Raw genomic sequence first — 21472 nt, forward strand, 5'->3', positions numbered from 1 at the left:
CACCCCACGCCCCTGCCCCTCTGGGGACTTGGCCCAAGGAGGCCCCGGAAGGTGGGAAGGGGCTGTAGGTCCCCTGCTGCTCTGCCTTCAGCCAAGTCCACTCCTCATAAGCTCCTGGCCTCCCTGGTGAGGGCTGTTCTCGGGGCAAAGAAAGTCTCCAGGGATGCCAGTGAGCAAGCTGGGAGGCCCCAGTGGTGCTGTTCTCGGGGCCCCCTTGGGGTAGAAGGGAAGCAGGAGCTCGTGCCCGTCCCTGTGGGACCAGGTCCCTCAGTTGTCTTGGGAAAAGGTAGAAATAAAGTTGGGGACTTGCTCCAGGAGAAAAAAAAAAATAAAGGCCATTATCTACCAAGGGGTTTCTTGTCTACCTGAGGGAGGGACAGAATGTGAGTGGAGTTAGGAGGATGGGGAATTTGGGACGCTTACTTCAATACTGTGACTTTGTTCATTGGGAGGTCAATAAGAACAGGAAAGTCAATCTATCCCGTCGCTTGATACCGTGGAATGGGTCTGCATATGTCCGAACATATGCAAATTGGTCAGATTTTCATCCCAGCAGAATTAAACTGGGAAGCACGAGCCAGTGTGTGTCACCATCCTCTGACCACATCCATGGCAGCCCCTCGCTTACCAGATGAAACACACGCTCTCTGGGACGGGCAAACGGCACCCCTGCAGGTCTCGGGAGCTCTCTCCTCCCACCAGGTGGCCCTGGTTGTAGTTTTGTGAATTATGCACAGGGGTTGGGTCACTGGGGTCTAACTCCTGTTGTTCTTGCTTCCTCCATTGTTTGCTCTTTTGTCTGGCTTCTTCTGACTTGTCCAGGCTCAGCTGGGGGGTCACATCATTTAGGAGGCTGCTCCTACATCCCCTTCTCCCGAAGATGCTTTGGCTTGTGCCCACTCTCCAATCCAGGCCTATCTCCAGCAGAATGTGAGGGTCTGTTCACCTCAGTCGTGTCCTTGAGGCACTTAACACCTGAGCTTCTGGTACTTGGGACTGGCCTGGATCAAGGCAGGCATTCCACAAACACCGCACTGAACGACGTACCTTCCAATCTCTCCGCCTAAATGGTAGCCAGGAACTAAAAAAGCAGAACCCACCGAACCCCAACCAATGCAAACACCAGTCAGGCATCCCAAGGTAGTACTTAAAACTGAAGCATAAGCTATTCCCCAAGTGAAGGGAGTTGCTTTCAGAGAACTGAATGATCTCAAATGTGAGTCCTAAATTTAACGTTATGTTGTTTTATTTTTACCATACAAATCTTGCATGCATATATATTTTTCGGTAATGCATTTAGTTGCCTGGGAAACCAAAAGGGTCTATGCAGAGTGAGAGAAATGGTTTGAAGAAAACTAGCCACAGAAGTGCTCCTGGATTGTCCTCTCTTGGTGTCATCACTTGCCCCATGGATGCCCATCACATACACTTGAGCTGCTGGAAGACCTCACTCTGCACAGCTCGCAGGGTGAGCCCACAGGGAGAGGAAGGTGTGCTGACTCAAGAACGGAGGAGAGGGCCCAGCTCGATCATTTGTTAGGGGCCACATTCCGGCTAATGGCTTCTGGCTCCAAGAGTAGTGTTTTGATGGGTTTCCTAGTCGTGGTGGTTTTCGGAATTATCAGAAAAAGACAGGAGTTAATAATGCTGTTGGGGAGAGGTGTCAGGTTTCCAGGGCTTCTCGGGAGATGTCTGTACCGAATTTGGAGCTAATTTCCTCAGTTTCGGCACTATTGCTATTTTGGGCTACCACATGCTTTTCTGTGGCGGGGCAGCCCTGTATGCTGGATGGCCAGCACCATCCCTGGCCTCTACACACCAGATGCCAGTAGCAAACCCACTATACCAAGAAAAAAATGTCTCCAGACTTTGCCAAATATCCCCTGGGGGGGAAAATTGCACCCTTCTGAGAGTCACTGCTCTAGAGATTCACAGTGAGGAGAGACAGGGTCTTTGTCATCTTGGGCTGCTGTACCAAAATAACACAGATTGGGTGGCTTAGACAATAGATATTTGTTTCTCACAGAAGCTGAGGATGGAGAGTCCAAGATCAAGGTTCTGGTAGATTGGGTTCCTGGTGTTCCAGGCTTGTAGACAGCACTTTCTCTGTGTGCTCACATGGCCTTTCCCCGGTGCATGTGCATCCTCTTCTTATAAGGGCACTAATCCCATCAGGAGGGTCTCACCCTCATGAACCCATCCAAACATAATCACCTCCTAAAGGTCCCAACTCTGAATACCATCACATTGGGGGTTAAGGTTTCACTGTATAGATTCTGGGGGGACACAAATATTCACCTCATAACACCAGGTAACTACTAGAAGTGGGCAAAGTTAAGTCACTTTCTGAAAGTCACGGGACAGTCATATCAAGTTGCTGATGGGAAGATTCTTTTTGCTGACATCTCCTTGTGTCCTTTCCATACTTCTCAGTGACCCTGGAACTTCATGCCTCATGGGCTTTGTGCGATTAGAGGGGCAGATGAGGGATGTGATTTGGCGTAACTGACATAACACAAATTGCTTGTCAAATTTCCTCTCTCACTTGTCTGCAGAGTGTAATATAAGAAAAATAAATGTCTAAACATGCATTGGCATGGACGTTGTACTAACTTTCAACCTGAAAAATGAAAATGTAAGACTTGTCAAATGTGTTGTGATAACTTCCTTGCTCACCAGCTGCAAGGAAATAGCACCCTCTCAGAGAAGACCCCAGGGAGCCCTTGAGTTTATACCACTCAGGAGGCACATTTACTATCTACCATTGCATTGCAGATGTATGCGTCCATCCTTATCTACGAGGCTTCCCGAAATTCTTTCAACTCTGGAAATACTTTCCATTTTCCAGACACCTGAACACACCTGTGTTCTATAAATAATTGGTTTCAATACCACTTGTGCAAAAGTAACATAAAGAGTGTTTTTTCCTTAAGCAGGGATTATCTCACATTTTATCTCTCCTGATAGTTAGTCATTTCTTTTAAATAGTAAATTTGGGAGCCACAAGCTATTCACTGTCTTAGTGAAAATATATAGTGTTTTCCTCCGTGTGATTATAGACTATAGTTAGCAAATAATAGTGGAGATATTTCCAGTGCCAGGTTCATAGTACGGCCCAACAAATTTTTAATGAAAGAATCTAACGAGTTCCATAAAGCACCTTTTCAATAATCTCTTCTTAGCAATTTTTTAAAAAAATAATTAATTTATTTATTGTTGGGCTGTGTTGGGTCTTCGTTGCTGTGCTTGGGCATTCTCTAGTTGTGGTGAGCGGGGGCAACTCTTCGTTGTGGTGCGCGGGCTTCCCATTGTGGTGGCTTCTCTTGTTGCGGAGCATGGGCTCTAGGCATGCTGGCTTCAGTAGTTGTGGCATGTGGGCTCAGGAGTTGTGGTGCACGGGCTTAGTTGCTCCGCAGCATGTAGGATCTTCCCAGACCAGGGCTTGAACCCATGTCCCCTGCATTGGCAGGTGGATTCTTAACCACAGCACCACCAGGGAAGTCCCAGCAATTTGTTTTTTAAGTGGTTTAGACGATTGAATTGTGTGTGTTCTTAGCCGGTCGAGTTTTAACTGAAGGCTTTTTTTCTTCCATCTCTACCAATCTCTGATATATTTCTTTTCTCTTTCAAGCCATATATTTCTTTCCTCTTTCTTCATCCAGGTCTGCTGGTCCCTAGACCTTTAGACCAAGAATTCATGAACACTTCTTTGCAAGAAACACACTCAGGGGTATCCACCAACTCAGGTCCCAATGGAAAATAGATCCAAGGACACAACAAATTATGTTAAATCTTTGTCATTGACTAACACCCTGGTTCTTACTTTTTTTTTACAATTAATTAGTGCGCACTGCTACAGACTGGTCTATCTATTTAATACTGAAGGGAGAGAAAAACCTATGGTAGATAACTTACTCCAAATTACCCGGTTAGGTTTAGTTTTTTTTTTTTTTAACATCTTTATTGGAGTATAATTACTATACATTGTTGTGTTAGCTGCTGCTGTATAACAAAGTGAATCAGCTATACGTATACATATATCCCCATATCCCCTCCATCTTGCGTCTCTCTCCCACCCTCCCTATGCCCCCATTCTAGGTGGTCACAGAGCACCAAGCTGATCTCCCTGTGCTATACAGCTGCTTCCCACTAGCTATCTATTTTACATTTGGTAGTGTATATATGTCCATGCCACTCTCTCATTTAGTCCCAGCTTACCCTTCCCCCTCACTGTGTACTCAAGTCCATTCTCTACGTCTGCGTCTTTATTCCTGTCCTGCCCGTAAGTTCATCAGAACCATTTACTTTTTAGATTCCATATATATGTGGTAGCATACTGTATTTGTTTTTCTCTTTCTGACTTACTTCACTCTGTATGACAGACTCTAGGTCCATCCACCTCACTACAGATAACTCAATTTCGTTTCTTTTTATGGCTGAGTAATATTCCACTGTATATATGTGCCACATCTTCTTTATCCATTCATCTGTCGATGGACACTTAGGTTGCTTCCACGTCCTGGCTATTGTAAATAGTGCTGCAATGAACATTGTGGTATGTGACTCTTTTTGAATTATGGTTTTTTCAGGGTATATGCCCAGTAGTGGGATTGCTGGGTCATACGGTAGGTCTAGTTTTAGTTTTTTAAGGAACCTCATACTGTTCTCCATAGTGGCTGTATCAGTTTACATTACCACCAGCAGTGCAAGAGGGTTCTCATTTCTCCACACCCTCTCCAGCAATTATTGTTTCTAGATTTTTTGATGATGGCCATTCTGATTGGTGTGAGGTGATACCTCACTGTAGTTTTGATTTGCATTTCTCTAATGATCAGTGATGTTGAGCATCCTTTCATGTGTTTGCTGGCAATCTGTATATCTTCTTTGGAGAAATGTCTATTTAGGTCTTCTGCCCATGTTTGGATCGGGTTGTCTATTTTCTTGATATTGAGCTGCATAAGCTGCTTGTATATTTTGGAGATTAATCCTTTGTCAGTTGCTTTGCTGGCAAATATTTTCTCCCATTCTGAGGGATGTCTTTTCATCTTGTTTATGGTTTCCTTTGCTGTGCAAAAGTTTTTATGTTTCATTAGGTCCCATTTGTTTATTTTTGTTTTTATTTCCATTTCCCTAGGAGGTGGGTCAAAAAGGGTCTTGCTGTGACTCTACATTTAGTTTTATTACAACTGTAATTAAATACAACTTGAAAATAAAGTCTTTTTAAAAATCAGAGCTCTGTTACATTATAACTTTCACAAATATCCCCACTGGGAGATGGAATATACAAATGGGCAGTGGCCAGACCATGTATAAAAATAGAACTTGGAGCCACAACCTGCAGTAACCTGCCCAGGAAACCAGCCCCTTATACAATAAACACAGGAAGCCAGCCTGCTCTAAGGCAGACTTATCAGAAAAGTCACATTACCTCCACGGACAATCCAGGAAGCTAAACAATAACTGTAACAATTGTCCCCAAATGGCTAGTACTTGATGAATAACTGGCAGCTTCCCTAATTTGGAGACCAACTGAAAACCAACCAGAGAAAGGCAAACATGCACCCCTAACCATCACATAGGATGGTCTGCTTCTCCTTAGCCCTCCCCCAGCTTCCCCAGGCCAACAGCCTCACATCAGGGCCCAGTGGAAGCCTCCTCTTTCCTCCACTATGAAGTTTTCCCACTCCCCTGCCTGCCTATGAGTCTCTGCCAAACACACAAGTGATGGTGGCCAACTCCCCTGCTACAGGAGGCTCAGAAGAGACAGAAGCTTCGGATGGTCTTTGTTCATTTCTATACTACCCACCCCTCCATCGTGAGCGGGTGTGCATTCTTTCGGAAACTGCCAGATCAGCTGCTTTCCTTCCCAAGGGTCTCAAGGAGACTCTTTTTTTTTTTTTTTTTTTGGCACGTGGGATCTTAGTTCCCTGACCAGGGATTGAACCGGGCCCTCAGCAGTGAAAGCATGGAGTCCTAACCACTGGACAACTGGGGAATTCCAAAGGAGGCTCTTTATTAAAAAATGCTACCGTCCCTGGGATAGATGTAGAACATGCAGAGGGATACAAGAGCAAATTGAAACTGAAGAGAATTCTGGATGAGAGACATGCAATTGGCCATACAGCAACTTGGCCAGGACAAGGAGCCTGTGAAAAATGGACACGCAACTCCGTGGCTAACTTCGCTCATCATGGTAGGGAGTGGAGATGAACTGACAAGAACCTGGGCCCTGATGGACAGGCGCTTCAGCCACTGTGAATCACCCATTCCATCTTGTGCATTTGGAACGTCTCTTGGCATGTCTCCCTCTAGCAGAAAAAAAAAAGTGAGAAATAGAAAAATCCAGACCTTTGACACTAATAAATAACTCTGTAGGATATATGAAAATGTCCTAATGCTGGAAAGTCAGACTTGCAAGAGATTTTTTATGAGAATTGAGAATTTCCCCCTGTTTTTATAGAACTAGTTTTTTTGGTTTTTTTTTTTTAGCTACAGATTCTGTAATATCTGTTCTCTACGAACTTAAAGCATGAATACCAATTGTTCATTCAACAAATACTGATTGACAGTCGGAGATTTTGTTGGCCTAGGACTCATTCAAAAGGCAAACAGGAGTGACATGATCAGACCTATGTTCTAATGCAACTGAGAATAAACTTTAAATTTTACATTAAACATACTCAGTTTTTGCTTATTCTTCCTTCACAGTTGAAACCCGTGCATTTAATAAGCCTTGTCATCCCATTATGTTTATTTTCTATAAACTCCCACAGTACTTAAAGTGTGCACTGTAATCTGAATGTATGTGAATAAATACATAGGTTGGTTTCTTGGGCCAGGGCTCAGTCTCTAGCTGAATGACCCAGTCCCTGAGAGTAGAGACCCTGTCACACTTTCCACACCTACTTGGGAGGGAGTAACTGAGTGTGGCTGGAGAGGTAGGGACACTGGAGCCCAAATGCTGTTAAAGTTAAATGAAAATGAATTTTGAATAATCAACAGCTTTACGTTACCTGCGCCTCTATTTCCTCTCAGTATCATCTGGCTACCTGCCCACGACGAAACAGAGCAGTTCCTGAGATGCATGCGCCCTCTCAGGCCATGGAGAACTGACACCCTCTGCCCCCAGCTCCCAACTCCCCATGCCCACTTCCTGCACACACACAACTCGGCCAAGGAGGATCAAGTACGGGCTGACTGTCTTCACGAACATCGCTTAATTATCTCACTGTCCTCATGAACGACACTTACTATTCCAGGAGACGCTTGCCCGGGAAAAGAACCTGACTGTTCGATACAGAAACTTTGGGAAAGACCCATGAAGTCTTCCACAAAACATCTACAGACGGTTTGTGCCCTGTGATGCCTTGAATTCCCGTTTCTACCAATCCTGAACTGTGGCAAGTCCCAGCATTGAAAAACCCGCCTTAAAACAAACTTCAACAAAATCTGACGTCACCTCACCCCCCTGAGACACTGACAAAGCTCCATTGGGTGGTGATGTCCCTTGCCAAGGTGAACAATAAACTCAGCTTGGTTTTAGCAACAGGCTGTTCTGATGAGATTTGGGGGGAACCAGAACCGGATGCCATCAAGGACCACTTTTTCTCACGCGAAACTCACGTGGGGAAGGGCATTTGACGTAACAAGCCTTTTGCCTTTGCCCTTCATTAGACATGCTATAAAATTATTACATAACACTTACATAAGTTGTTGTTACTTATGGTCTGTGCCTGTAATGCTTTTTTTCCATGAGTTGGTTTATTTTCTTCTTATTTAGAATAAACAATACACAAATAGGGCAACAGCTAGTTTGGTTTTAGATTTAATCAGCCTCTCTTAACCATATGACTGAATGTAGGCAGTTTTCTGAAAGTTTCAAAAGAGAAATTAGAATAGGAACAGGGGGATAAACATGATTGGCTATAAGCTGACTGCCAAGCCAACTTAATCTCAGATGGCTCATCAATTTGGTCTCATTTGAAGCTTAAACTAAAGGTGTTTTTCTTGTTTCTTGTCTAATAATTTCTTTCCAGGCTTTGATGTTTTTGTAAGTGGAGGCAAGCTGATCAGAGAAGTTTCAGAGGAAAAAAAAAAAAAAGCTTAAATGGTGCCATGAGTGAAATAAAGGAATTTCAATGTCTGTAGGAAGAGGCTGGGCTCTTTGGTATAAAGCACAGCAGATTCAATACCAAAGGAGGAATTCAACTACACTGGATATTGCACTCATATCCTTCCGGCAAATCCTCATCTCAAAGGATTTGCCTAAAAACGTACTTTTTACCTGAGATTTTTTTTTTTTTTTTGCGGCACGTGGGCCTCTCACTGCTGTGGCCTCTCCCGTTGCAGAGCACAGGTTCCGGACGTGCAGGCTCAGTGGCCATGGCTCACGGGCCCAGCTGCTCCGCGGCATGTGGGATCTTCCTGGACCAGGGCACGAACCCGTGTCCCCTGCATCGGCAGGCGGACTCTCAACCACTGCGCCACCAGGGAAGCCCTTACCTGAGATTTTTTGTGGTTCACTGGAGACACCGTGAGATGGCCCTTTTTGTTGCACCATGTAGACAGTACAGGGACAATGGCATATCCAAGAGAGACATGGATGGAACCCCTTGGAGGGTGCACCGGGTCACAAAATGTGTATTTGATCTGCTACTTTGTGTTCATGTGTCTGACTCTGTTTCAGGCAAGCTTGTTTTGGTCATTAAAGCCTAGAGTTCTTGGCAGTTGTTTCCTCTCGAAATTAAGGAATAACAAAACAGGCTCTTTCTTTTTATCAAGCTCTGCACATGTGCAGGCGAATATAATTACAGGTAGTGGGGATTCCAGCTACTTGTGTCATTTGCAGATAGTTCTTTATTGCCAACACTTTCCCTCATTGTTCCATTATTTGCCAGTGGGCTTCTTAGAAGAATAGAGATACGATGGCCCAATAGAAAGTCTTCGTGAAAGGAGTGCTTTTTATTGGGAAAAAAATTTTAAGCATCTGCATAAAAAAAGATTTGTGCCTGCAATAAAATGAAAAACGGGCTTTGGAGAAAAGGCCTCATCGCAATAGGCCTGAGATAACTTTAAACATACTGAGAGTTTTCAACCTCTTTCTCACAGAACAAGTGCACTGAATAACCATTGTCTGGGAGCCTCCACTGGACCAAGGGAAACATATGCAGGAGCATAAGCAAGTCAGACACTATTAATAGAACTAGAACTGGTTAGAACTAATCCTGCTGCTATCGCCATGAGGCATAAGACGAATGATAACAGTGGTGAACTCAGGGCCCGACAAGTCCCGAGTATGGTTCTAAGTACTCTGTATGTCTTCATTTATTTCTCACGACTGTCCTATGAGGTCAGCACTATTTTTATTTCTATTTAAAACATGAAGAATCAGGGGCTTCCCTGGTGGCGCAGTGGTCGAGAGTCCACCTGCCGATGCAGGGGATATGGGTTCGTGCCCCGGTCTGGGAAGATCCCACATGCCGCGGAGCGGCTGGGCCCGAGAGCCATGGCTGCTGAGCCTGCGCGTCCGGAGCCTGTGCTCCGCAGCGGGAGAGGCCACAACAGGGAGAGGCCCACATACCGCAAAAAAAAAAAAAAAAACCATGAAGAATCAAAGGCACAGAGAAGGTAAGTAACTTGCCCAAGTGATTCAAGCTAGAAAATGCACAACACCTATCACTGAGCCAGAAAGAAAACGTCAGCAAGGGGAAGTAAGTCAGAGAGAGGAAGACAAATGTCATATGATATCACTTTTACGTGGAATCTAAAAAATGATACAAATGAACTTATTTACAAAACAGAAACAGACTCACAGACTTAGAAAACAAACTTATGGTTACCAAAGGGGAAAGGTGGGCAGGAGGCAAAAATTAGGAGGTTGGGATTAACATATACACACTACTATATATAAAATAGATAATCAACAAGAACCTACTGTATACCACAGGGAACTCTACTCAATACTCTGTAATAACCTATATGGGAAAAGCATCTGAAAAAGAATAGATATAGGTATATGTATAACTGAATCGCTCTGCTATACGCCTGAAACTAACACAATGTTGTAAATCAACTATACTCCAATATAAAATAAAAATTTAAAAAAAGGTCAGCAAGGGGAAAAGATACAAAAAGGAATATCAGAGATACCAAGGGCAAGAAACACATTTCCTATTACCTTCATCAGCAGTTTCCTGCCAACCCCACCTCGTGGTTCCAGGCCACATGTATCAACTCTCAGCCCCAACCTTACAGCTCATCCCATTTCTCACCTCCCACCCCATATATCACACCTCCCTCCCTTGAAAAGAGAACTTACCCCTGGCCTGGCACTGCTGTCAGTGACGTTTGTAAAAGTTGAAGGCTTGCTACATAGTAAACACAATGCAGTAGTTTCTAGATGACTCCAGGTCTTTGTGCAGAGGCACCACTTATTTTTCTGTATGAGAATAATCTTCTCATGAAGAGCTGCTTTCCCCACACTGAGCGGCCCCAGTTCGTTCTATGTTTACAGGTATCCAAAGAGTTGTGACACTGGCATCCTATAAAATTGCCTGTTCATTTCTGGTTTATTTTTAATGTACTCGCCAAAGTTGAACAGTAGACTGAGGTCTTTGAGCTGGTTTTTGAGAACAAGGTATGGGCTTCAGGCCAGCCTCTTGCCTGGCTGAAGCTTTAGCAATGCGGAGGGTCAGAGTTGCCACCTGTCATGTGAACGCTGGCTTGAGGTCTGGCAAGACCTGAATCATCTCTTTCATACCACAGGCTTGATTGAGGAACGAAGGCAGTGGAAAGGTCTGAGAAAGTAGTATGACGGACATAGAACTGGAGCCATAAGCAAGGCTCCCTAAACAAATACTCCCAAACTATTAAAGGGACCCAACAGAATGGCATAGGATTATTTTCAACTGGAGACGTCTGAGATACACCAGATGCCGAAAGAAGCCTTTTCTGAGCTCCCCTTATCTGACTAAAGGCAGAGCTTCCTGAGAAGGGAGATGCCATAAATCCTCTCTCTGAGGAGCTTCCAGCCAAGAAGGAGACTGACCATTAGCACAGTGATGAGAAATTGCATAAATAAACTCTATAGAAGCTGCCATACACTCCATTTATTTCCCCCTGGAAGCCCTAGTTCCCCCTCCTTTCCACTATTAAGCTGGTATATAAGCCTTTACTCTTGGCTGTTCAGTGAATTACTCAGATTACTGAGTACCCCGCATGCATGTGACTCTACTGTCAATTAATTTGCACTCCCGCACACCACCCCAGGCCACGAAGACCTAAGTTGGCAGAAAAGAAGTTTTCCTCCCACAGTCTGATCTGAAGCCCAGAGTTGGGTGTGCCGGGGCATGCCAGTGGTGGGTTGTTTTAGAGGTTGGCTGTGCTTGGCGGTACTGTACGTACGTGGTCTTTGGCTCTGGAGAAAGAAAACCCTATCATGAAGAGCAAGGCTGGAGAGACTGAACTGCTACTGGCCTACACTTGAGATTGTTGGGGATGATGAGGTGTGACGGGATCACAGTGGGGCATGCTACAGCCACCTGGCCAGACAGGGCTCACGGTGGGCTATCTGTGTCCGCTGAAGACAGGGGAGGTCCACCTACACCACCGAGTTGGGTTTGATCTGGCTACCTGGCTGCAGAAAGAAGTCATCTCCCAAGGCCATAGCCCCTGTGGTACTGTGGGCTCTCAGATACACCAGCTCCTGAGGACTGAGTCCAGTGCTGGGACCCTGGGCCAGGGCTGTCTCCCACCACTGGACCTTTACTCGGTACATGCTGGAATCAAACTTAGGTGTTTGAGCAACAGATTCTTTTTCTGAGGATAAGTCCTTCACATCTCAATACTATCAGTGAATCACCTTTTGAGAATCTAAATAAATGCCATCGTTGTATCACAGCACCTAGCATGATGCCTTGAATAAGGTAATGTTCACTGAATGAGTTAACTTAGATCGTTACTAAAGAAATACTGACAAATGAGATGTAGAACAAATCCATTTAAATGAATCTGGGAAAAATTTAGTTTTATTCCTGTATTTGTGTGTTAGAGAACCTGACATAGTTCGTATAACTTATTTCAAAATAATGACGTTTCCTCTTCAAGTTGCTTATGTATTTTTTTCAAACTCCCTGATTGTTTCATTTATTTTTATTGTTTTACACTTTCTTTTAATTAAGACTCACCTGTTGCATTTCGTCATTTTGTCTCTTAAATTTCTCTTTTTTCTAAGTTTTTTTAAAATTGAAGTATAGTTGATTCACAACATTGTGTTAGCTTCAGGTGTATAGCAAAGTGATTCAGTTATACATATACATAGTCTTCTTTTTTCATTTCTTTTCCATTATAAGTTATTACAAGATATTGAACATAGTTCCCTGTGATAGACGGTAAATCCTCATTGTTTATCTATCTTATATATGGTAGTGTGCATCTGCTAATCCCATACTCCCAATTTATGCCTCCCCCACTTTCCCTTTGGTAATCATAAGTTTTTTTCTATAAAAATAAGCAATGCTTCATGAATTCGTGTGTAATCCTTGCACAGGGGCCGTGCTAATCTTCTCTGTATCCTTTCCATTTTAGTAGATGCGCTGCTGAAGTGAGCACTGCTTATGTATTTTAAATTCATGGGCTCCTTGAACAATCTTAGTGGCACCTGAGTCTTTTAAGGATGCTAATACCCTTTGTAAATAATAATTTAGAGTTCAGTGAGAAGTGGCCCCGTAATTGTAAAAAGGGCAGTATGCATTCATAAGAGGAAATGGCTGGCCTTGTGAGGGAGCAAACACAGTACAGTGAACATGATCTCCACCCTGACTGGTATCAGAATTGCCTGTGAAGCTTTGGAGACACAGAGATGCTCAGGCCCCACGCCAGAGGCTTGGATTTAGGAGGTCTAGGGTCAAGTCAGCACATGTGTCGTTCTGAATATTTCCAAAGGTGATTCCATGTTGAGCCTTTTTCATTTACTCGCTGTGTGTGGAGTCCCTGCTTGTGCTGTATTGCCGTGACACAGGTCTATCTATATACCTGTAACTACCCTTTAACCGGCATTATAGACAACCATATGCCTCCGCCAAGACCTGAACTCCAACTCATGCCTCTGAGTAGAGGGCAGCTGTCCCAGGATGCTATCAAGACCAGAAAATGGCCTCATTCATGGAGCAGCTAGGAAGCCAGAGGAAACAGTAAGCTTACAGGAAGAATGTTGATCGTTTAATGGCGTGGGTTGTGTGGACCATCAGTACTACAGAGCTGGGTCTCCACTTTGAGCAAACAAGTGTACAAATTCTGTTGGGAATTTGAAAGCAGAACCACCACAATTTTCCATTTCACGAGTCACATAAATCTCTAAAAATGGCTTGGGACAAAAATCACATTGCTGACAAAAACTCTGGTGGCATTCAAACATCCAGTTATATATAAGGTTAGGAAAATCATTCACCCACAGTCAATTAAAATTCAAACGAATGAAAAAAAAGTATTCAATTTATAAGAAAAAGTATCACAAAACTCTCTGTTTCCAATATCTATATTCATATCTGTATCTCTATCTGTCTATCTATCTATAGAATTGTCATTTAGTAGAGCCTTACTTAGAACTGCAAAAGAAGGAGGAAGCAAAATATTTTTTTTTTCCTGCAAAACAAAACAAGCTCGACTACAAGGTGTCTCTAATGGTCCTCTATCAATTAGATTTTTATCTCCGGGAAGCAGTTCCCTCACTGCAGGCTATTCTCACTTCTAAATGTTTGACAAAGTCACCTGCCAAGACTTGCACACAGGTGAAAAATGGAAGATAACTTCACTACCAGACCATCTGTATGAGTGGGTCAAGGGGAGGTAGCCACCCTGCTGTGTTTATAAATATACTAGTAAAGAAGCATTTCCATTCAAATAACTTGGCATTTCACATATACACCCCTAAAACAATTTCTGCCACATGGAAAACTGAACAAGATAGAATGACTAGGTACGCTGTCCTGTTCTCAGGGATTCATCGATTCCCAGAAGCACTATAATAAGGGATGACTACACACACACACAAATTACTTGACAGACGAAAATTGCAGTAGTAAAATGTGACTATGCAGAATAATGAGCCTTAGGAAATCAAAGTAAAACAAATAATACCCAAGAAGAGAGTCTAGACCAGTGAATGGAAATCCACACTGCTCATCAATCTCAACTGATTGACCCTCTCCCCACCCCACTGCTATATTTTTTCCTGGGTTGGATCAACAGGCATGATGCCTCAACTATAGTGTATGAATAAGCTCTGCTTACTGTACTTAAACAAGACAAACTTAAAAGTGCTCCACAATGTGATCTACAGATAATTCTAAAATTATTTGTGTGCATGTGGTCTTATATTTTCCAGTAGCACTCACAAAAGAAACATTATCTCTTGCCTGCTTTACTGAAAGGGAAAGAAAAAGAATACAATTATGTAAGAAACCTATCTTTAGTTAATGAGCCAGAAATGCTTGTCTACCTGTGGCTAGGCATTTTATTTTTAGATTAGGTTTCCTATAGCTGTTTCTGTATTTAGAGAATTAAAATAATCGGACCATGACTTTAAATATCTTTTTGGTTTTCCCACTGATGATACACCTATGACTATATCAGTCCTAAGCATCAAAGCCATTTTTCCCCATTTTTCTACTGGACATCTCTCCTGTCATATCTAATACACATTTCAAACTTTCAGCCCCAAACCAAACTCCTGATTCTATTAGCCTGTGTCCTCTCCTTCCTTTTCCTATTTATAGTGTTTTGCATTCCATCCATCAGCAAGTCCTGCTGGCTCCACCTTCAAAATACTTTTCCCAACCCCTCTGCTACAGCTCTGGACCATGATAACATGATCTTCCCAGACTCCTGAAATCAAGCCCTCAATGACCTTTTTGCTTTCCGACAGTCTAGTCTCTGACCAGCAACATGAGAGGACTTCAAGGACTGTAAATCCCATCACTCTCTCCCAGCCAAAGTCTTCAGATTCCTTCTCTAGGCTTAAAGACTTCTCTCACTCACCATCACCATCTCCAACTATTCCTGCCTCATTTACCAGTTGCAAAACATTGACCTTCTCACCATTTTAGGCACATGCCAAGCTCCATCCTGCAGCAGGGATTTTGCTTCACTGCTCCTTCTGCCCAGAGAGCTCTTTCTCCAGATGGCTTATCATGTGGTTCTTGCCCATCCCTCAGAATTTGCTTGGGTGTCACCTGGTAGAGGCCTCTCCTGACCACCCATTCAACACTTTCCTCCGCTTGTTATGCCCTAATCCCTTAAACTACAATATTTTGTTCACATCCAAAGCAGAAAGTGAATATTTTTTGCTTCCTTTTGAAACTCTTTCCATCATTGGACCATACATTCCAGGAGGCAGAAACTTTGATGCTCTACTGGGGTCAGCACATAATTGGCACTCAATAAATATTGGTCAAATGAATGAATGAGGAGATAATTTCACATTTTTGAAGTCAGCAGACAAGGACAGAATCACACGAACCCCTTGAAATATCCAGCTGTTTCTTAGTATAATGTCTTGGCAACTGTATTAAACCATCACATCAGACATTTATGGTATGAGAACTGAATTGTGGAGCTTCCAGTCTGAAAGCCAGACTTCTTTCTATTTAATTAGTCCCCAGGAAGTTTCAAATACTCTACCCATTGTCTCAATAATGATACTTTATATGTAGATAAGAAATTATGATTGAGCATAAAATTCATACTGTAGTCTATTAGCTTCACATGTAATCCTTAAATCTTGCCTGGTGTTTCTCACCAGGCAGTTGGCTGCTTTTCTCCACGTGGTAAAGCTCCCCCCCTGAGGAACTGCAGCTCAAAAATGGCGCATGTGGAAACAGCTTGTGAAAATACAGCTAACCCATCAGAGAAGCACATTCTCTAACATCAACCCCTGGTCATGTGGGAGCAACGGGAAGGTCATATCTGGAGTCCTTCAGGGTCAGGCTACCCTGGGGCTGTGGTCTCCAAACTGGGCCCTGTGTGCCCGGGGACTTTGTGAAGACTCTCTGAGGGAACACAGGGCTTGGGGTTTTCAGGGATCCCGTTTTCAGATCCTTGGCTTTCCTATGCACTCTTCCAACAAAACTGATCTGCTTGAAAACCCTCCCATGTGCATGTTCACAGCCTTCCTTACCTGACTGTACAGAACCTAGTCTAGTCCCTCCCTGCTCCTGAGTGGCAAATGTGCTCTAAGTCCAAACCAAGGTGTTTTTCTGCACAGTGTTAGTGTCTGGGTTCAGAAGGAAACAACTCTAATGACAGGCAGTTCATCCATTTTTTTTTTTTCCCAAAGAGGTAGTTTCCAATTCTTTACCTTCTCCAGAATGAAGAACTTCCTCAGGTTGCCATTGGATAGGTAACTAAAACTAACTTCTGGTGATGGAACCCAATGAGATTTTGAAATAAAATCCAAAAGAAGTTGAAAGAATCAAGTGATATTGCTATAAAGATCTTTGATTCCCTTCACCTTATCTGAGTGATGTTTCTCAGTATTTAAATCTATAAACATACATACACAATGAGAATAGAATGATACTGAATCCTGTTCATTCAAGCAAGAAGTAAAACTCATTTTTGACTATCTGAATTGATTGGGATAAAAGGGGTCATCCATCTAAGGGATACATTTCAAATACAATTTTACTTTTTATATCTAAAAATTTTAATCAAGATATATGACACATATATGTTGCTGTTTTGCTCGTGCCCTACTAAGAACTACAGTAATAACAATACATAAGAGAAACTTAAAGCCTAATACTACAAGAAATATTAAATTTAAAAAAAGATCTGTATATCTTTTGTTTGCAGAAAGAATGTTGAATAAGAGACTTTTAAGCATTTAGTAAAATTCTTGGGGAATGTCAAATAGTCACATGCTCAAGAAGCAATAGAAATTATATATAATTTCTAACATTAACGAAAAACTTCCTTACATATTATTTAAAAGGATGATGGTGGATATTAAACCACTATGATATTCAGATCAGGTATACTTAAAAGAGGGATCTGTCAGATTTATCTTTGAAATGCCACACAGGAAACTACATCTTTGGCAACAGTTTATATTTAAAAATGTGATTCTGTGCAGCTAAAGAAACCATCAAGGAAATGAAAAGGCAGCCTATGGAATGGAAGAGGATATTTGCAAATCATATATCTGATAAGGAGTTAATATCTAAAGTATATAAAGAACTCAGAGAAATCAATATAAAAAAACTCAGTCTGATTAAAAGTGATCTGAATAGACATTTTTCTAAAGAAGACACCCAAATAGTTGGACTCACTGATTTGTCTGTCTAGTTAGTTCTAGGCAGTTGCCATTTGTTTATTCTGCATCCAACTTATGCCAGGCCCTCAGCTTCCTTCCAGCGGCCCCGAACAGGAGAGGGTGTTTGCAGATGAAGCATGGGGGCTAGGCTGTAGTTGTTACTGTCACTGGTATTGTCTCTTGTCTGTAGTTCTGGTTTTCCTCCACTTCCCCAGCACTGCTCTCCAAGGATCACTCTCATTCCAAACCCCCAAATCCTCTGCTCCATTCTTGCCCAGAGCCCACCAGCCCAGCTGGCTGGGGGTGACCCAGGGAGCCAGCTGGGAAGATAAAAAGCAGGGTGGCTATATGTGCTGCTTTAAGCTAATGTGGGAAGAAGACAAAGCCTGACTTAGTCAGTCTGTCCCTTCACATTTGCACCTAATTACCGTGGATGCAGTCATGTTTACACGTAGGAGATCACTTACCCATTTAAGATGGGCTTTGTGGCAAACTGTACTTAACTGCTGAATGCTCGGCATTCATTGTCTGTTGCTCACAGATCATTACTATCCAATTGAGTAGCACAGTCACTTGCTTACCATTTAAAACATTGATCCAGGGAGGTGTTCTACTTTGTAATTCAGATGTTTTTAGCTAGTTCTAGTCCTTTGCCTAGTGGAAAATAGGTAACTGAACAATCCTCTATTTTCCCCTATAGTGATGCTTCAGAAACAATACGCTTTACCTTCATTCAACAAATAGCCTTGTCACTATTCATCACCTACCCTACATCTTTTTGTCCACTAGCTCTTCTCCCCCAGCCTGGGCCAGTAGTGAAAACTGGTGAGAATGGAATACAATTCCGGTATTGCTCCTGGGGGTAAATGAGGTGTCACAGAAGAAGGTGACACTTAACACTAGGGTATACAGGATCAGGTCAACTGAGGGATGTTCAATGAAGCCAATGGAATTATTCCTTGGGTCTCCCCATTGTCTGATTTTCCTTAGTTCGGCAGATTAGCATCCAGCCAAGAAAGCAAGGTCAAAGGTTTGATCCTCAAGGGAAGCCATTAGCTTCTTCCATAGCTGATGCAGCCTCCCCCATACCAAACCCCAGAGATACCAGATTCAAAAGCAACTTAAAGCACGCACTGCCTAGCATCACCTATGCACATCAAAGAAAACACATTTTAATAAATCATCCAGGCAGGGGTATAAGGTCACAGCAAAGAAGAGTATATTTGGGAAGTGATAAGTAGCTTTAACTCAAGAAAAGCAGCTCACAGAAAGGTAACGCTAATACCCTCGTGTTTTGGAAGGATGCTTGCGAGGCAGGGTTATAACTCAAAGTATTAATTTGTATATTTTCTGGTTATTTTTCTCCTTCTTTACTTGCTCATTGGTACCCCGCGGGCATTTTTAGCTTGGGTACTGGCAGGCTTCCCAAGTGGTGGGGAACTCAGACACCCTGAGTCGGGAAGGACGGCACTAAGGGGACACCCTGCTTCCATCAGAAAAACTGAGACAGTCCCTGTAGCTTTCTCGGCCCTGAACTCTATTGTCAGCCTTACCCTTGAATTTGATGTTTCCAAAAAGCTCTTTACAATCATCCTCTTGATTCAATTAGTCTTTAACCATAAGGGGCTTAATTAAGTGGAAAGGTAAAGTTAGAATCCTTTGCCAAACTGAAGAGACTCATGACATCTTCACCTAAGTGTGTGTTATGAAAGATTATTCTACAACAGGGAGCTGATGCCCACTTGATATTCCTACTATGTGTAAATACATTTGCAAGAATTCATGCTTTGTTTTGACTCTAGCTATCTGTACCTTTAGTGGCAATGTTAACTGAAATCAGCTATTTCAAAGCCATCATCCATTACATACAATAATGTAAAGAGGAAGTCTGAATCAGAATAATTTCTGGAGAAAATTTCTGTGTCTGTTGCAATCAAAGAAATGGCATGTCTCAGAGAAAAATGCTCAGAGGATAATGACTTCAGGTTTAGACTGCAGTCATTATAAAACATTTCAAAATTGGGAGAAGACAGTTTTCCAGGAGATTAGCAGGCTGTTTTTATTTACGATGGGTCTTACAGAGATTTAAAGCAGTAGTTCTCAACCTTGGCTAGATATTACAACCTCCAGGGAGCTGAAAAATAAGTGCTAATAACTCACTGTCTCTGGGGATGGGCTCCGGTGATGCCAATACACAACTGAGATCAAGAATCATGGTCTGAAAAAGTGTTATTCAACTGCTTTTGTTTACATAATAAAAATAAGGCTTGGAGCTCTATTTTTAGGGATGTAGTGGTGGTGGTGTGTTCAAGGTGAGGAAGGAGGGTGAGGGTAGGTATGTAGGTCTCATTTGTCAACGATGATATGCTATAGGTTATCACTGCAAACCAATTTTGAATAATTAGGAAAATCAACATATAATATTGGTAATTTGGTTGATAAAACTGCAATATTATGACTTCAACCTACTGTGCATTCAAATAAAACCTAAAAATTATCTGCCAGATGCTGGAACAGCCCTGTTCTGGGGGTTCCAGCAGCAAACAAGGAAGCTACTCCCTCTGCTCCCCTGCAGTTCATATTCTAGCAGAACGATGCAACACCTCCCTGTGGCTGTCATCACATTCATATGATGCTAGGCATTGCCAGGACTTTCAAAAGAAGCATAAACTGGAGGGGTGGGATAGGGAGGGTGGGAGGGAGGGAGACGCAAGCGGGAAGAGATATGGGAATATATGTGTATATATAACTGATTCATTTTGTTGTGAAGCTGAAACTAACATACCATTGTAAAGCAATTATACTCCAATAAAGATGTTAAAAAAAAAAAAAAAACAAAAAAAACTCAACCAACTGGGGACTTCCCTGGTGGTCCAGTGGTTAAGAATCCACCTTCTAAGGAGATGTTGGTTCAATCACTGGTTGGGGAACTAAGGTCCCACATGCCATGGGGCAACTAAGCCCATGCGCCACAACTACTGAGTATGTGTGCCACAACTAGAGAGCCTGCATGCCACAACTAGAGAGAAGCTCAAGCGCCGCAACAAGGAGCCCGTGTGCCACAGCACAAGATCCCCCATGCCGCAACAAAGATCCAACGTACTGCAGCTAAGACCCGACGCAGCCATAAATAAATAAACAAATATTTTTAAAAACCTCAACCAACTGTATACTTAAAATACATGCATTTTATTGTATGTTAATTATACCTTAATAAAGTTGACTTAAAAAAAAAAAAGAAGCATAAAAAGAGAAAACACAGAAAGATGCTTTTCTTATTCCTAAAGAGCTACTGGCTTGGCCGAGGAGACGATACTGCTGCATCCATTAGCATTATGCACTCATATGGGTCTTGTGCACAATACTCCTTATGTGCTAAATTTGGGAAAATACATTGATAAACATGAAAGAGTTCAAATAGAGCACAAAATTAAAGAAAGAGTTCTCAGGGACGCTCTGTAAAAGGGGTGGAACTAGAATTTGTCTTGGAGGATGGGTAAGGAGTAGATAGAAAGGAGGTGGTGAAAGAGCAACTGTGGGGAGTGCGGGATAGAATAGCTCAAGTGGAAAGAGAAGGGTAAGAGCAGGGACAGTGGGGAGAGAGCCCAACTAGAAGGACAGCTGTGAACTTAGGAACAGTAAGTATTGAGGTTGGGACTTCCCTGGTGGCACAGTGGTTAAGAATCCACCCACCAATGCAGGGTACATGGGTTTGATCCCTGGTCGGGGAAGATCCCACATGCCGCGGAGCGACTAAGCCCGTGTTCCACAACTACTGAGCCTGCGCTCTAGAGCCTGTGAGTCACAACTACTGAGCCCATGTGCCACAACTACTGAAGCCCGCGCACTTAGAGCCCATGCTCTGCAACAAGAGAAGCCACTGCAGGGAGAAGCCTGCACACCGCAATGCAGAGTAGCTCCTGCTCGCCACAACTAGAGAAAGCCCACGTGCAGCAATGAAGACCCAACGCAGCCAAAAATAAATAAATAAATTTATAAAAAATAAAAAGTAAGTATTGAGGTTGGATAGAGACAGTGAGAGTAAAATTATTTAAGGTCTGAAAAATGTAGGTAGTGCAGGGATCTAAACATCTCCTCTGACTCAGAAAGTAATGACTGGGCTGTGATGCACAGAGACATCTCCAGAATCCGTATGTGCTC

General features: G+C 42.8%; 1 protein-coding gene and 1 non-coding gene across 2 annotated transcripts in view; both read right to left on the minus strand.

The window, feature by feature from the left end:
• CTNND2 (catenin delta 2) overlaps positions 1-21472 on the minus strand; it is a 776118-nt gene that overhangs the window by 71451 nt on the left and 683195 nt on the right. The gene's annotated exons all lie outside the window — the stretch shown is intronic.
• On the minus strand, positions 12503-12609 carry LOC117311966 (U6 spliceosomal RNA). Its single transcript, XR_004526155.1, has one exon. It is a non-coding gene; the product is annotated as a U6 spliceosomal RNA (small nuclear RNA).

Source organism: Tursiops truncatus, chromosome 3 (genome assembly GCF_011762595.2).
Source record: "Tursiops truncatus isolate mTurTru1 chromosome 3, mTurTru1.mat.Y, whole genome shotgun sequence".
NCBI classification, from domain to species: domain Eukaryota; kingdom Metazoa; phylum Chordata; class Mammalia; order Artiodactyla; family Delphinidae; genus Tursiops; species Tursiops truncatus.